The sequence below is a fragment of the Pseudophryne corroboree genome, chromosome 6 (assembly GCF_028390025.1).
Source record: "Pseudophryne corroboree isolate aPseCor3 chromosome 6, aPseCor3.hap2, whole genome shotgun sequence".
Classification (NCBI taxonomy): domain Eukaryota; kingdom Metazoa; phylum Chordata; class Amphibia; order Anura; family Myobatrachidae; genus Pseudophryne; species Pseudophryne corroboree.
The window spans coordinates 553360627-553378423 of NC_086449.1; the positions used below are offsets into that span (position 1 = coordinate 553360627).

General features: G+C 48.0%; 1 long non-coding RNA gene across 1 annotated transcript in view; it reads right to left on the reverse strand.

Moving 5' to 3' along the window:
* LOC134932889 (uncharacterized) overlaps positions 1-17797 on the reverse strand; it is a 68906-nt gene that overhangs the window by 30426 nt on the left and 20683 nt on the right. Inside the window, exon 2 of the long non-coding RNA XR_010179523.1 lies at positions 10941-11004. This is a non-coding gene — a long non-coding RNA (uncharacterized LOC134932889). The remainder of the gene's footprint in view (positions 1-10940; positions 11005-17797) is intronic.

Below are 17797 nucleotides of genomic sequence, written 5' to 3' on the forward strand. Positions count from 1 at the left end.
TTCAGTCAGGGAATCCAACCAGACGACCCCAGCACTGCACATCCAGGCTGAGGCGATGGCTGGTCGCAGTATAACACCAGTATGTGTGTATATACTTTTTAGGGTAGTTTCCAGTCTCCTATCAGCTGGATCCCTGAGGGCGGCCGTATCAGGAGACGGTAACGCCACTTGTTTTGATAAGCGTGTGAGCGCCTTATCCACCCTAGGGGGTGTTTCCCAGCGCGCCCTAACCTCTGGCGGGAAAGGGTATAATGCTAATAACTTTTTTGAAATTAGCACTTTTCTATCTGGGTTAACCCACGCTTCATCACATACATCATTTAATTCCTCTGATTCAGGAAAAACTACAGGTAGTTTTTTCACCCCCCACATAATACCCCTTTTTGTGGTACTTGCAGTATCAGAGATATGCAAAGCCTCCTTCATTGCCGTGATCATATAACGTGTGGCCCTACTTGAAAATACGCTTGTTTCATCACCGTCGACACTAGATTCAGTGTCTGTGTCTGGGTCTGTGTTGACCGACTGAGGTAAAGGGCGCTTTACAGCCCCTGACGGTGTCTGAGACGCCTGGGCAGGTACTAACTGGTTTGCCGGCCGTCTCATGTCGTCAACTGATTTTTGTAATGTGCTGACATTATCACGTAATTCCATAAACAAAGCCATCCATTCCGGTGTCGACTCCCTGGGGGGTGACATCACCATTATCGGCAATTGCTCTGCCTCCACACCAACATCGTCCTCATACATGTCGACACACACGTACCGACACACAGCAGACACACAGGGAATGCTCTTATCGAAGACAGGACCCCACTAGCCCTTTGGGGAGACAGAGGGAGAGTTTGCCAGCACACACCCAAGCGCTATAATATATATGGGAACAACCTTATATAAGTGTTGTTCCTTATAGCAGCTTAAATATGTCAAAATATCGCCAAAAAATGCCCCCCCTCTCTGTTTTACCCTGTTTCTGTAGTGCAGTGCAGGGGAGAGTCCTGGGAGCCTTCCTCACAGCGGAGCTGAGCAGGAAAATGGCGCTGTGTGCTGAGGAGAATAAGCCCCGCCCCCTATTTCGGCGGGCTTTTCTCCCGGAGTTTTAGATATCTGGCATGGGTTAAATACATACATATAGCCTCAATGGCTATATGTGATGTATTCTTTTGCCATAAAGGTATTAAATATTGCTGCCCAGGGCGCCCCCAGCAGCGCCCTGCACCCTCCGTGACCGCTTGGTGTGAAGTGTGTGACAACAATGGCGCACAGCTGCAGTGCTGTGCGCTACCTTCATGAAGACTGAAGAGCCTTCTGCCGCCTGTTTCCGGACCTTCAATCTTCAGCATCTGTAAGGGGGGTCGGCGGCGCGGCTCCGGGACGAACCCCAGGGTGAGACCTGTGTTCCGACTCCCTCTGGAGCTAATGGTGTCCAGTAGCCTAAGAATCCAATCCATCCTGCACGCAAGTGAGTTGAAATTCTCTCCCCTAAGTCCCTCGATGCAGTGAGCCTGTTGCCAGCAGGACTCACTGAAAATAAAAAACCTAAAAACTTTTTCTAAGCAGCTCTTTAGGAGAGCCACCTAGATTGCACCCTGCTCGGACGGGCACAAAAACCTAACTGAGGCTTGGAGGAGGGTCATAGGGGGAAAAGCCAGTACACACCACCTAATCCTAAAGCTTTATTTTTGTGCCCTGTCTCCTGCGGAGCCGCTATTCCCCATGGTCCTGACGGAGTCCCCAGCATCCACTTAGGACGTTAGAGAAAAGTATTTCTTTATAATATTCTCCGTGTCGGTCTAAAAACCACCATATTAATACATCTCCGAGATATAGGAGAAATCACACTAATGCTCATTAATTATTATTCAACATTATGAGTTATATTTTTGCTGAACAATGATGGCACTGACGTTGTGAATAATGCACTGTCACGATCCGGGTATCTGGACGCCATTTCTTACCCATCAGATGCCTCCTAAGGCTGGCTCAGCGCTCCAGGACCGGATCCCATCTGTTATCCTGATGTGCATATTCCCGCATCCTCTCCTGTCTCTCTGGACGCTGTCACAGTAACGCCTTATACATCTGGCATGGCGTCTCCCGCGGCCTCCGCCGCCGTTCCTGAGCTTCTGCATTCAGAGTGGCGATTACGTCAGCCGCGGCCTCCGCTGTGTCCGCGTGGTTGGATGTGCACCTGTCAGCCTGGCGTCTCCTGTCTCCGGTGGCCGGCGCCGCCATTACTGTTTTCCAGACCACATGGATTACAAACCAAACTTCCCTCCAAGTGTCTGCATGGGTGCAGCCATCTTGGATTCTGTCATCTGATCATATTCACCAATCTGCTGTCTGTATTATTAATTTGCATAATTGCCTAGCCAATGCCTTCCTTGCTGCAGGTATAAATAGGTTGTGCCTGAGCAAGGAAGGCGTCAGTGCTTTGGTTGTCAAACCTAGTTCCAGTTTGTCTCTCTTCTGTGAATGTCTTCCAGGTTCCAGCTCCTGTCTCCAGACTTCTGCTATAGAGACCCGCACCAGCATTCCATCTGCGGTGTAGCCTGACTCTCCGATCCATACTGGACTCACCTGTTTCCAGCTACAACATCACCTGCTTCCAGCTCAGCTTCCAGCAGTGTACAGCTTCTTTTAAAGGGCCGGTGTCCTTTCTGCAGTTTACCACTCTCCACCGGTATTATTATTTCTCCGCTCTCAAATTCTACATTTCATCTACATTGCATCGCTCTCAAGCTTTATTTATTATTTAACTGGTTCCAGCCAGTATCCACTCCGTGCCAACACCTGTCTGGTTCTAACCAGTACCCACAGCAGCATTTTATCTACAGCAGTCCAGCTTTCCCTGGAACACCAGCTGGTACAACCCTGGGCTTTCCTCATTGCTACAGTTGAGCCTGGTAAGGACTTTCCAACTTGCAGATAATAAGAACTGTCTCATACCACCAGAGCTCTGTGGCCCCTGCCACCCTGTAGTACCCAGGAACTGTATTATTATTTCTCTGCTGATTTTTATGTTACTTTTTACTGCTACTGTGATGCATGGAGTTTGTCATAAATAAATATCATTGACTTTTACTCAAGTTGTCGTGGTCACGCCTTCGGGCGGTTTCTCTTCATGTTACTTACATGTCCAGGGGTCTGATACAACCTCCCAGGTTCCGGTACATCTCAGCCCCTACAACTGAGGCTGCCTTCCGTCAGCTCAGGCCCTCAGTTGTGACAGTAAGCACTGACCAAATGAATCCAGCCGGAGACCAGGATCAAGCGGCCAGGCCGATGCAAGAACGGGCAGCCCGACTTGAACATCAGGAGGCTGCACAGGGCCACATCATCCGCTGTCTCCAGGATCTCTCTACTCGGCTGGATGGGATTCAGACAACTCTCCGTGGATTAGGCGCATCTGGGGCGTCAACCACAGTGACTCCAACTATAACCCCACCCACCTTACCCGTTTCTGCTCCACGTCTTCATCTTCCAACGCCAGCAAAATTTGACGGATCTCCAAGATTCTGCAGGGGATTTCTCAACCAGTGTGAGATTCAGTTTGAGCTACAACCTGGCAATTTTCCCAGTGACCGTACAAAAATTGCCTACATCATCTCTCTTCTCAGTGGCTCAGCCCTTGACTGGGCATCACCGTTATGGGAGAGGTCCGACACCCTGCTATCTTCTTACACTGCATTCGTGTCAACATTCAGGCGCATCTTCGACGAGCCAGGCCGGGTAACTTCAGCTTCGTCTGAGATTCTCCGTTTACGCCAGGGATCACATACTGTAGGACAATATCTTATACAGTTCCAGATCCTGGCATCCGAACTGGCATGGAACGACGAGGCCCTGTATGCTGCATTCTGGCATGGTTTATCTGAGTGTATTAAAGACGAGTTAGCTACCAGAGACTTACCCTCCAAGTTAGATGAGCTAATCTCACTTTGTACAAAAGTTGACTTACGTTTCAGAGAGAGAGCAACTGAGCGTGGAAGATCATCTGCTCCAAAATCTTCTGCTCCTCCTCCTCGCCAACTGTCACCAACTAAAGATGAGCCCATGCAAATTGGCCGTTCCCGTTTAACTCCTGCTGAGCGCCGAAGACGTCTCTCCGAGTCTCTCTGTCTTTATTGTGCAGCTCCGTCTCACACCATTAATGCTTGTCCCAAACGTCCGGGACTCCAGACCCTAGCTCGCCAAGGAGAGGGCCGGCTAGGAGTAATGATCTCCTCTCCATCCCCTCAAGATTGTAATCTCCCAGTCTCGCTTCAAGTTGCTCAACGTTATCAGAACGTCATTGCCCTCCTTGATTCCGGAGCAGCTGGGAACTTTATTACCGAAGCCTATGTTAAACGGTGGTCCCTACCCACCGAGAGACTTCCTTCCTCCTTTTCCTTAACTGCCGTGGATGGCAGTAAAATTTTTGATACAGTTATTGCTCTAAGGACTCTACCAGTTCGTCTGAGAGTGGGAGTTCTTCATTCCGAACTTATTTCACTTTTAGTGATTCCAAGAGCCACACATCCTGTGGTCCTGGGCCTTCCATGGCTCCGTCTTCACAATCCTACAATTGATTGGACGACTACGCAAATCCTGGCATGGGGTCCCTCCTGTGCTGAGACATGTTTGTTTAAAGTGTTGCCTGTCTGTTCTTCCTCCCCCAGGTCGTCTGATGTTCCACCTCCTCCATATCAAGATTTCACGGATGTGTTCAGTAAGGCTTCTGCTGATATCCTTCCTCCTCATAGAGAATGGGACTGCCCGATTGATCTCGTTCCAGGGAAGGTTCCACCTCGAGGCCGAACTTATCCGTTGTCTCTGCCCGAGACGCATTCTATGGAGGAATACATTAAAGAGAACCTAGCAAAGGGGTTCATTCGACCTTCTTCTTCTCCAGCCGGCGCAGGCTTCTTTTTTGTAAAAAAGAAAGATGGTGGTCTGCGGCCGTGCATCGACTACAGAGGTTTGAACGACATTACCATCAAGAGCCGCTATCCTTTACCCCTGATTACTGAGCTCTTTGACAGAGTTAGCGGAGCTACCATCTTTACAAAGCTGGACTTGAGAGGTGCATACAATCTCATCCGGATCCGTGAGGGTGACGAGTGGAAGACCGCATTTAACACCCGTGACGGACATTATGAGTACCTCGTCATGCCCTTCGGATTGAGCAATGCTCCAGCTGTCTTCCAGCATTTCGTCAATGAGATCTTCAGAGACATTCTATACCGTCATGTCGTGGTCTATCTAGATGATATCCTCATTTTTGCCAACAATTTAGAGGAACATCGTTTTTGGGTAAAGGAGGTTCTGTCCCGTCTTAGTGTCAATCATCTCTATTGCAAATTAGAGAAATGCGTCTTTGAAGTCAAGTCCATTCCGTTTCTAGGGTACATTGTGTCCGGTTCCGGACTAGAGATGGATCCTGAGAAACTACAAGCAATCCAGAATTGGCCGGTACCCTTAACCCTCAAAGGGGTCCAGAGGTTCTTAGGGTTCGCCAATTATTACCGAAAGTTTATACGAGACTTTTCCACCATTGTGGCGCCTATTACTGCTTTCACCAAGAAGGGTGCTAACCCGTCTTGGTCTGAAGAGGCCATGCAAGCTTTTCATCTTTTAAAACAGAGGTTCATCTCTGCGCCTGTCCTGAAACAGCCTGACATCGACTCTCCTTTCATCTTAGAGGTGGATGCCTCCTCCGTTGGAGTAGGAGCGGTGTTATCTCAGAGGGCTAAAGATGGCCATTTACATCCTTGCAGTTTCTTCTCACGGAAGTTCTCCCCAGCGGAACGCAACTATGCCATTGGCGACCAGGAGTTGCTAGCCATCAAGCTCGCTCTAGAGGAGTGGAGATATCTGTTGGAGGGAGCTTCTCATTCAATCACCATCCTTACAGACCACAAGAACCTTCTATATCTGAAAGGCGCACAATGTCTCAATCCTCGTCAGGCCAGATGGGCACTTTTCTTTTCCAGGTTCGACTTTAAACTCCAGTTCTGTCCGGGCTCTCAGAATCGCAAGGCCGATGCCCTTTCCCGCTCATGGGAGCAAGAAAATGAGTCAGAGTCTTCAGACAAGCATCCTATTATAAATCCGTTGGCATTCTCCACGGTAGGGATGGACTCTACGCCCCCATCAGGGAAAAGTTTTGTGAAGCCGACACTAAGGAAGAAGCTCATGCATTGGGCCCATGCTTCCCGCTTTGCCAGACATACAGGTATCCAAAAAACCCTGGAGTTTATCTCTAGGTCCTATTGGTGGCCAACTCTGAAAAAGGACGTTTTGGAGTTTATTGCATCTTGCCCAAAGTGTGCTCAACATAAAGTATCCCGCCAGTCGCCTGCGGGGCAACTGGTTCCACTATCTGTTCCCCGTCGACCATGGACCCATTTGTCGATGGATTTTATTACAGATTTGCCCATGTGCAACAAGTTCAATACCATCTGGGTGGTAGTTGACCGGTTCACCAAGATGGCACACTTCATTCCTCTCACCGGTCTTCCGTCAGCTTCCAAGTTGGCTCAAGTATTCATACAAGAGATCTTCCGACTCCACGGTCTTCCAGAAGAAATTATCTCAGATTGAGGAGTTCAATTCACAGCCAAATTCTGGTGAAGTTTATGTCAAGTCCTCCAAGTCAAGCTAAAGTTTTCCACGGCTTACCATCCTCAGACCAATGGTCAGACTGAGAGGGTGAATCAGGACTTGGAGTCCTTCCTCCGCATCTATGTGTCCTCCTCCCAAGATGACTGGGTTCAATTACTTCCCTGGGCCGAGTTCTGTCATAACAACCAGTATCATTCTTCATCTTCTTCAACACCATTCTTCACCAACTTTGGATTCCACCCTAAAGTCCCTGAGTTCCAACCGCTTCCAGCAACTTCTGTTCCCGCAGTGGATATCACCTTGCATCAGTTTGCCAATATCTGTAAGAGCGTACGATCAGCTCTGCTCAAGGCATCGTTCAGGTACAAGAAGTTTGCGGATAAGAAGCGTCGAGCAGTTCCTGCTCTCAAGGTGGGTGATCGGGTATGGTTATCCACGAAGAATTTGAGGTTGAGAGTTCCCAGTATGAAGTTTGCACCTCGCTTCATCGGTCCTTTTAAAATTGATCAAGTCATCAATCCTGTTGCTTACAGACTCCAGTTACCTCCTTTCTTAAAAATACACAGGACATTCCATGTTTCCCTGTTGAAACCGTTAATCTTGAATCGGTTTCATTCCTCACTTCCTCCAACTCCGAAAGTCCAAACTCAACGAGGCGTTGAGTATGAAGTGGCCAAGATCCTGGACTCACGTCACCGTTACGGTCGACTTCAGTATCTTATTGACTGGAAGGGTTATGGCCCTGAGGAACGTTCATGGACCAATGCTTCTGATGTCCATGCTCCTGCCTTGGTCCGGAGATTCCATTCCAAGTTTCCTCAAAAGCCAAAGAAGTGTCCTGGGGCCACTCCTAAAGGGGGGGGTGCTGTCACGATCCGGGTATCTGGACGCCATTTCTTACCCATCAGATGCCTCCTAAGGCTGGCTCAGCGCTCCAGGACCGGATCCCATCTGTTATCCTGATGTGCATATTCCCGCATCCTCTCCTGTCTCTCTGGACGCTGTCACAGTAACGCCTTATACATCTGGCATGGCGTCTCCCGCGGCCTCCGCCGCCGTTCCTGAGCTTCTGCATTCAGAGTGGCGATTACGTCAGCCGCGGCCTCCGCTGTGTCCGCGTGGTTGGATGTGCACCTGTCAGCCTGGCGTCTCCTGTCTCCGGTGGCCGGCGCCGCCATTACTGTTTTCCAGACCACATGGATTACAAACCAAACTTCCCTCCAAGTGTCTGCATGGGCGCAGCCATCTTGGATTCTGTCATCTGATCATATTCACCAATCTGCTGTCTGTATTATTAATTTGCATAATTGCCTAGCCAATGCCTTCCTTGCTGCAGGTATAAATAGGTTGTGCCTGAGCAAGGAAGGCGTCAGTGCTTTGGTTGTCAAACCTAGTTCCAGTTTGTCTCTCTTCTGTGAATGTCTTCCAGGTTCCAGCTCCTGTCTCCAGACTTCTGCTATAGAGACCCGCACCAGCATTCCATCTGCGGTGTAGCCTGACTCTCCGATCCATACTGGACTCACCTGTTTCCAGCTACAACATCACCTGCTTCCAGCTCAGCTTCCAGCAGTGTACAGCTTCTTTTAAAGGGCCGGTGTCCTTTCTGCAGTTTACCACTCTCCACCGGTATTATTATTTCTCCGCTCTCAAATTCTACATTTCATCTACATTGCATCGCTCTCAAGCTTTATTTATTATTTAACTGGTTCCAGCCAGTATCCACTCCGTGCCAACACCTGTCTGGTTCTAACCAGTACCCACAGCAGCATTTTATCTACAGCAGTCCAGCTTTCCCTGGAACACCAGCTGGTACGACCCTGGGCTTTCCTCATTGCTACAGTTGAGCCTGGTAAGGACTTTCCAACTTGCAGATAATAAGAACTGTCTCATACCACCAGAGCTCTGTGGCCCCTGCCACCCTGTAGTACCCAGGAACTGTATTATTATTTCTCTGCTGATTTTTATGTTACTTTTTACTGCTACTGTGATGCATGGAGTTTGTCATAAATAAATATCATTGACTTTTACTCAAGTTGTCGTGGTCACGCCTTCGGGCGGTTTCTCTTCATGTTACTTACATGTCCAGGGGTCTGATACAACCTCCCAGGTTCCGGTACATCTCAGCCCCTACAACTGAGGCTGCCTTCCATCAGCTCAGGCCCTCAGTTGTGACATGCACTTATTAGTTGGTTCCACTGCAGGATTCCCTCTAATCCAATTGTCTGGTTTTTGCACACGTGTCTTGGTTTACAAGTCATTCTAATAAATAAGGTATGTGTTTATACAATAGGATTAATTTCCTCTACATAATGTTATAAGAATTTTTGCTAGAAATCATCCTAAAAAGGCAAATATTTCCATTGTGATATTTTCTTTGGTAGGTGACTGGGCTATGTACCAAAGTTTTAATCAAAATTTGAGTGTCCACATCTCTTTCTGTCATACCAAGTATGTACTTGGCCTATTAATAAGAGGTACGTGATTGAGATAAAGAAAAAGTGATGTCCCCCATCCCCATCTTTGTTCTATATATCTTGTATGTATTATTTCTTATGTATTTTTGCCCTATTTTAGAAAAAAGATAATTTAAAATGTTTATAGTTTATTCTCGGTTCCAAATGTAATATTAAAGATTGTATGATGTTGATTACAGACTTTTGTTCTAAGAAATGTACTTTGCGTTGTAGATATACCCCTGATGAAGTTTCTATACGAGATGAAACACGTATATATACTTCCATGCACAGCCAAAAATCTCCAGGATCCGTTCTGTGAGCTTTACTGAGGAAGTGTCAGGAATCGGCGCTCTGCTGCGTCTCACTTACCAGCGCGCTGGTGTGCAGGCCTCCGGAGGTCATGGCCCCAGTTGCGGCTGCATGGGTACAGTGACCGCGAGCGTCATCTTCCGCATTGCTGAGTACCCCTGAGTCTGGTCCTGTGTGGACGTTGCCATGACACCTGCACTCAGCTGATCCTGGTGTTCAATCCAGCGCTGTATCTCCGCCTGCAGTTCTGTGTCCAATCACTGCTGAGCAAGGGGTTTAACTTCCAGTCCGTGGCTCACTCACATTGCCTCGGACAACAAATCACATACCGTGTGCCTAAGTTCTCCTGGTTCCTGTGTTCCTGTTTCCAGCGTTCCCCGTGGTTATTTCCATTGTTCCAGTTTTCACCTTCACAGCTCTCGTTACTCCGGACTTCAATTACATCCAGCCACAATTCACCAGCAGCAGAGACTCTCCTCAGGTGTTCGTATTACCATCTTACCTGTGCACTTGCTATCAGTATTCCATCTGTGCATTCCAGCAGTATAACAACTAGTTGCTTAGAGACTGTCTCCTGCTTGAGCCTAGTAAGGCTACCTGGACTTGTGCTTAATAGAGACTGTGTGTTTCTTATGCATATCGGAGTTCTGCTTTTCAAGTTACTTTATCTTATGTTATACCGAGACTGTGTGCTATCAAGTACTACTGGACTTTAGTTTATATCATCTGCCTTCAGTATTTGTTGTTTCATATTACCTTTGCAAGAGACCTCAGTTATTCAAATTCCATTATCAATCATTGTCATTCCATTACCGGTTTTCTGTTCACTCTGTGTTATCCCATCTGCTCAGTTATAATAAAACATCAGCGCCTATGCGCAGGACTTTTATATTGCCTCCACGTTTTATCCATCATACCAACACTGACCCACTAGCGCCCCCGCCGGGGACAGACAAACCTAGAGACCAGACAGGAAGTTGCATTGCATTGTGATTGTCAAATCAGCTTTATACTCTTTGAATTTTTATGGGGAATTACCCGAATTTGAAATAATTCTGATTATAAGATCTGGATATTCTTCTTAGTCCGCCGAAATATGAATGCATAATCGCTAGTATATTTAAAAAGAACTACAATCAATAGTTTTTAGAAGGAACTCCTTAAATAGAGTTCTTTTAATTATTTTTTAGAGGCAGCCTGTAGAAATCTCCATCTGAAATAAGTCCTTACCAGGAGCCATTATAGGAGATTTTACTATCCCTATATTTAAGGTTGTGATTTTCTACATTTAAACTCATTAATGACAAGTAAACCTGTCAACTATATTTGTTACCCCTGATGAAGTCGATTAAACGAAACGCATTAAGTTTGTCAGTCAGAAGTTTCCAACGTAGTTTGTGAAGATACTCCCTCTTCTGAGCTCGCACCTTAAAAAAGGTGAGGGAGTATCTAGAGCTTAAATTATTCAACAAACACAGTGGTTGTCTTTTTTCTGGCATTTATTTTTATTTCTACTATCTGTATACTTAATACATGATGAACTATGTAAAAATAAGTTTTTAAACCTACCGGTAAATCTTTTTCTCGTAGTCCGTAGAGCAGTGATTTTCAACCTTTTTAAACTCGTGGCACACTAAATGAGATTTTAAAAGTGCCAAGGCACACAGTCAGTTTTTTCAACTAATATACTGATATTTCCCGCAGTAATAAAACAGACACATTGGCCCCCACTGTAATAAAAAATTCATTCACCTCCACAGTAATAAAATATAGTAATAGTAATTCCACCACACACTGCCACCCACAGTAATGTCACACATTGTGTAGCCCCCCCAGTAATTCCACCACACACTGTTCCCCCAGTAATGTCACACATTGTGTAGCCCCCCCAGTAATTCCACCACACACTGTTCCCCCAGTAATGTCACACATTGTGTAGCCCCCCCAGTAATTCCACCACACACTGTTCCCCCAGTAATGTCACACACTGTGTCCCCCCCAGTAATTCCACCACACACTGTTCCCCCAGCAATGTCACACATTGTGTGTGTTGTCCCCCAGTAGTTCCACCACACTGCCCCCCCAGTAATTCCCCAGCAATCAATTAAATAAATAAAATACATTGGCCCCAACCTCAGGTTTCTCGCTCAGCACGGAGCAGGGGAATGGGTAGGTGCGGCGAGCAGGAGAGCTGACGGCCGGGGCAGGCGTGCAGGAGAGCTGGCGGCCGGGGTAGGCGGGCAGGAGAGCTGGCGGCCAGGGTAGGCGGGAAGGAGAGCTGGCGGGCAGGAGAGCAGACGGGTAGGCGTGACGTGCGTGACCTATGAGTCACCCCACGTCACCATAGGTCATGGGCCGGGCCACGGAAGAGAGCAGTGTGCTGCCCGAGCCCAGTAGCAATAATAGGGGCAGCAGAGCGGCAGACATCTCTGACGGGCGACAGGCAGCGGCCCATCTGACAACCGCACTGTGCCGCGGCACAGCGGTTGAAAAACACTGCCGCAGAGGATGCTGGGGACTCCATAAGGACCATGGGGATAGACGGGCTCCGAAGGAGACATGGGCACTTTAAGAAAGACTTTAGGTATGGGTGTGCACTGGCTCCTCCCTCTATGCCCCTCCTCCAGACCTCAGTTAGAGAAACTGTGCCCAGAGGAGACGGACAGTACGAGGAAAGGATTTTTGTTAAACCAAGGGCAAGATTCATACCAGCCCACACCATTCACACCATATAACTTGAGATAAACTAACCAGTTACCAGTATGAAAAAACATCATAGCATCAGTCGGAGACCGATGAAAACAATAACATAACCCTTATGTAAGCAAAACTATATACAAGTCTTGCAGAAGTAGTCCGCACTTGGGACGGGCGCCCAGCATCCTCTACGGATTACGAGAAAAAGATTTACTGGTAGGTTTAAAATCTTATTTTCTCTTACGTCCTAGTGTTATGCACACCAGTGCCAGCAGGAATGTACTGGTGTCTGAACGGTGAGGGATGCAAAACAAATGAACTCACAGACAGACTGGGGAATATGACATTACATACACAGAAGGTGATAGGGTAACAAAATAAACACAAAGTGAACAGAGAAGCCCAAAGGCTAAGAAACTAGGTGTCTCCCTAGTATTAGGAATGCTCAGATGGAAAGAAGCGAGATGTAGTGATTTAATACGTAGAGAACCCGAAATGCTGTTGCTAAGGGCAACAGCAAAACCCTAAAGGGTTACCAACGGGTGTGGCAGTAAACTCCTTGGTCAGAGATGGAATAATAGACACAAGGAGAGTCTCCACAATCCTAGTCCTCACTTGCAGTGCACTGGTTCAGCTTACTGCCACTAAACTGACACCTGAACACCTTGCACAGTGAGAAAGGATTTTGGCAGGCAAGTCTGAGAATACAGCCGCAAACTTGCTAGGTTCACAGAGTAGCAAAAGAACCCCAGCAGGTTAAACGACTGACTCCAGTCTTACTGCTAGGTCTGGATTGGCAGAGTGTAATACCAAATCCCAAGGCCTATTTGCAGTAAGCAACAAACAAATACAAAGTTTACACAGTACTAGCTAGCTTTCAGGAACTGACTAACCAACAAAGATTCAGCAGCATCTGCCTAACCTGAGAAGAGGGTTTATATAGCAGGTGCTGTCCACGCCCCACTCAGACCACACAGACTGTGAGCACAAAAACCAGCACCGGATCCCCTGCCGTGCACAGAGCCTGTAACCACCGCACAGCAAAAGACCCGAACCGGAGTATCAGCTACGCTCAGGTTACTCCGCTAGCACTTGTCTCCCGGTTGCCATGACGACGTGGCAGCACAGAGCAGGAGACCCTAACAGTACCCCCCCTCTGACGAGGGGTCAAAGAACCCCTACCACCGGGTTTATCGGGGAACTGCGAGAAGAAAGAGCGTAACAGTCTGGGGGCATGAAGATCACAACTGCGCACCCACGACCGCTCCTCCGGGCCATACCCCTTCCAGTGCACCAAAAATGACAGCCGACCCCGAACCATCTTGGAGTCAAGAATCCTTTCAACAACAAACTCCCTCTGGCCACGTATCAGAAGAGGGGAAGGTCTTCCACTGGAAAAAGGATTATTAATCGCCCGTTTTAAAAGGGAACAATGAAATGTTTTATTGATACCCAAAGAACGGGGTAGATCTAACTGAAATGCCACCGGATTGATAACCCTAGTGATCTTATAAGGACCGATGAACCGGGGGCCTAACTTATGAGATGGCTGTCTCAACTTCAAATTCTTGGTACACAACCAGACGAAGTCTCCACTTTGAAGCTGCAGGGTCTTTTCCGCTTATCAAAAACCCTTTTTGTCACTAATGACACAGACACAAGGGCTTTCTTCACTTTCCTCCAAATACCTCTAAGGACCGAAACCACAGAGGAACCACCAGGCGTGGAGTCCAGGGGGTCAAAAGAATTGGCCTTAGGATGATGCCCATACACACAAAGGAAGGGAGAGATCCCTGTAGCAGAGTGAGCCGCGTTGTTATAGGCAAACTCCGCCATGGACAGATGAGCAACCCAGTCAGTCTGACACTTGGAGACATAACACCTGAGGAACTGCTCCAAGGACTGGTTCACCCTTTCAGTCTGCCCATTAGACTGCGGATGGTAGCCTGACGACAAGCTGACAGAAATCTGGAGATCGGAACAAAATGCCCTCCAGAATTTGGCCACAAACTGGGATCCGCGGTCAGAGACCACATCAAGTGGCAACCCGTGGAGGCGCACAACATGCAGCATAAATAATTCAGACAGGCGTCTGGCCGATGGCAGCCCAACCAATGGAACGAAGTGCGCCATCTTCGAAAACCTGTCAACGACAACCCAGATGGCTGTCATCCCCGAGGATTTGGGCAAGTCCACCACAAAATCCATTGAAATGTGGGTCCATGGCTTAGATGGAATAGAGAGTGGATGTAATGGGCCAACAGGAACCCCTCTAGGAGTCTTATTTCGGGCACAGATGTCACATGCCCGAACCCACTGATCCACATCCCTAGCCACCGAGGGCCACCACACCGCCCTAGATAGCAACTCCTGAGTTCTGGCAATACCCGGGTGACCTGCCGACTTCTTGGCATGGAATTCCAGGAACACTCGCTGTCTTAACCTAGGAGGCACAAACAAAAGACCTACCGGAAGGTCTGGAGGAGCCTGCTCCTGTGCTCTAAGGACTAATGACGAGGTCCTGGGTAATGCCCACTTTAATACATGATGGGGACACAATGGGCAATGGCTCCTCGGTGGTCTCCTGGATTGGAGCAAAACTCCGCGAGAGCGCATCAGCCTTGATGTTTTTTGACCCAGGGCGATATGTTATCAAAAAATTAAAGCGAGCAAAAAACAAAGCCCATCGTGCCTGCCTGACATTGAGGCGCTTCGCTGACTCTAAATATGCCAAATTCTTATGGTCGGTGAGAATTGAGACCACAAACTTAGCCCCCTCAAGCCAGTGTCTCCACTCCTCGAGTGCATCCTTAATAGCCAACAATTCCCGGTTACCCACGTCATAATTCATCTCGGCAGGCGAAAATTTACGGGAAAAGTAAGCACAGGGATGAAGGCGATTATCAGACACCCCCATCTGAGAGAGCACTGCCCCAATACCCATCTCAGAGGCATCCACTTCCACCACAAAAGGACGCTCTGGATCTGGGTGTCGCAGCACCTTGGCCGAGACAAATGCCCTTTTGAGACGGGCAAAAGCCGCTTTGGCCTCACAAGACCAGTGAGCAACATCCGCTCCTTTCTTAGTGAGTGCCACCAAGGGCGCCACTATAGACGAAAATCCAGCGATAAATCGTCTATAAAAATTTGCAAAGCCCAGAAAACGCTGAAGCGCCTTCAAACTAGTGGGCTGCACCCAATCCAGGACTGCCTGTACCTTGGAACCCTCCATTTGGAAACCTTCTGGGGAGATAATATATCCTAGAAATGCGATTTGCTGAACTTCAAATTCGCACTTCTCCAGCTTCGCCCCAAGCCGGTGGTCTCTGAGTTTCTGGAGGACTAAGCGTACATGCTTCCGATGTTCCTCCAGGGAATGGGAGAAGATTAGGATGTCATCTAAGTATACAACTAAGAATCTATCCAAATATTCCCTGAGCACATCGTTCATGAAGTCCTGGAAGACTGCCGGGGCATTACAGAGCCCAAAAGGCATCACCAAATATTCATAATGCCCTGAGTGGGTATTAAAGGCAGTCTTCCATTCATCCCCCTCTCTTATTCGGATTAGATTGTACGCACCGCGTAGGTCAATCTTAGAAAAAATGGTGGCAGTACGAAGCTGGTCAAACAAGACCGAAATGAGAGGCAGTGGGTATGAGTTTTTAATCGTGATACGGTTCAATTCCCTGAAGTCGATGCAGGGTCGCAACGAACCGTCCTTTTTACCCACGAAGAAGAACCCCGACCCAACTGGAGACTGTGAAGGTCTGATAAATCCCTTAGCCAAGTTCTCCTGAATGTACTCTGCCATAGCCTGAGTCTCAGGACGTGACAGGGAGTACAACCTGCTCTTGGGAAGCTTAGCATTCGACAACAAATCAATGGCACAGTCATAGGGGCGATGGGGAGGTAGTACCTCTGCAACTCTTTTGGAGAACACGTCCGCAAAATCTGCATAACATCCTGGCAATCCTGGCAAACTTAGCTGCGAAAGCCTGACTGGAAGACTCAAACAACTCCTGAAACAATCAGTACCCCAACTAAGAATCTCCCCAGAGACCCAGTCAAATTGAGGATTGTGGGCCCTTAACCAGGGTAACCCCAACACCAATGGGGCAAAAGTACAGACAGTCACATAAAAGGACAATTTTTCAGAGTGTGTGGCTCCAATAAACAAAGAAATCTGGCTAGTGCAAGAGGTAATTTTACCCTGGGATAATGGTTCCCCGTTTAACCCACAAATCTCAATTTCCGATGCCAAGGGTACTAAGGGAACAGAGTGTTTCAGGGCGAATTGGCGGTCCATAAAAACCCCGTCGGCCCCACTGTCCACAAAAGCCTCAGTCTTGACAGTTTGACCGAGGATCTTCAAGGTCACTGGAATGATAAAAGTCTTCTTGGGAAATTCTGACTTCTGGCCTGACAGGATATTTCCCATCACCCTCAGGCCCTGAAGTTTTCCGGCTTTTCTGGGCATGATACTACCACATGACCTTTATTCCCACAGTACAAACATAACCCCTGCTGTCTCCTCCGCGTCTTCTCACGCAAGGAGAGGCGGGTAGCTCCAATCTGCATAGACTCCTCGGAAAATTCCTCAGAGTCTGAGGTTCCCTTGGGAAAGAAGGAAACCTCGGTCTCCCTTTCAAGCCTGCGCTCTCTCAGCCGTCTATCCACCCGAATGGATAACTGCATGAGCTGATCCAAGCTATCAGGCAAGGGATATTGTACCAGTTGGTCTTTTAACTGGTTAGAAAGACCTCTTCGGTACTGGTGTCTCAGGACTGGGTCATTCCACTGTGTATCATGGGCCAACCTCCGAAACTCCATACAATAAACCTCAACTGGCCTTCGCCCTTGCTTAAGGATCGAAATCTGAGCCTCGGCTGAGGCCGTCTTGTCAGGGTCATCATACAACATGCCCAGTGCCGTAAAAAAAGCATCAACACTTTTAAGCGACGGACAGTCAGGCTGCAACCCATATGCCCAGACCTGTGGGTCTCCTTGTAGCAAGGAAATCACTATGCCCACCCGCTGAATCTCCGACCCAGAAGACTGAGGCCTAAGCTGGAAATATAGCTTGCAGCTCTCCTTGAAACAAAAGAACTGCGAGCGATCTCCAGAAAAACGATCCGGGAGATTTACTTTCGGCTCCTTAACCCCTGAAGGTACTGCTGCTGCGGGAGCTCCGCCAGCGGCCTGCGAGGTGTGCATTTTAATGGACAAATCATTAAATTGTCGAGTCAGGACCTGCACCTGATCGACCACCTTTTGCAAAGTATTTTGAGGGGTATGCTCCATATTCCCACAAAATTTCAAAAGGAGTATTAGGCTGCTGAATATGTTATGCACACCAGTGCCAGCAGGAATGTACTGGTGTCTGAACGGTGAGGGATGCAAAACAAATGAACTCACAGACAGACTGGGGAATATGACATTACATACACAGAAGGTGATAGGGTAACAAAATAAACACAAAGTGAACAGAGAAGCCCAAAGGCTAAGAAACTGGGTGTCTCCCTAGTATTAGGAATGCTCAGATGGAAAGAAGCGAGATGTAGTGATTTAATACGTAGAGAACCCGAAATGCTGTTGCTAAGGGCAACAGCAAAACCCTAAAGGGTTACCAACGGGTGTGGCAGTAAACTCCTTGGTCAGAGATGGAATAACAGACACAAGGAGAGTCTCCACAATCCTAGTCCTCACTTGCAGTGCACTGGTTCAGC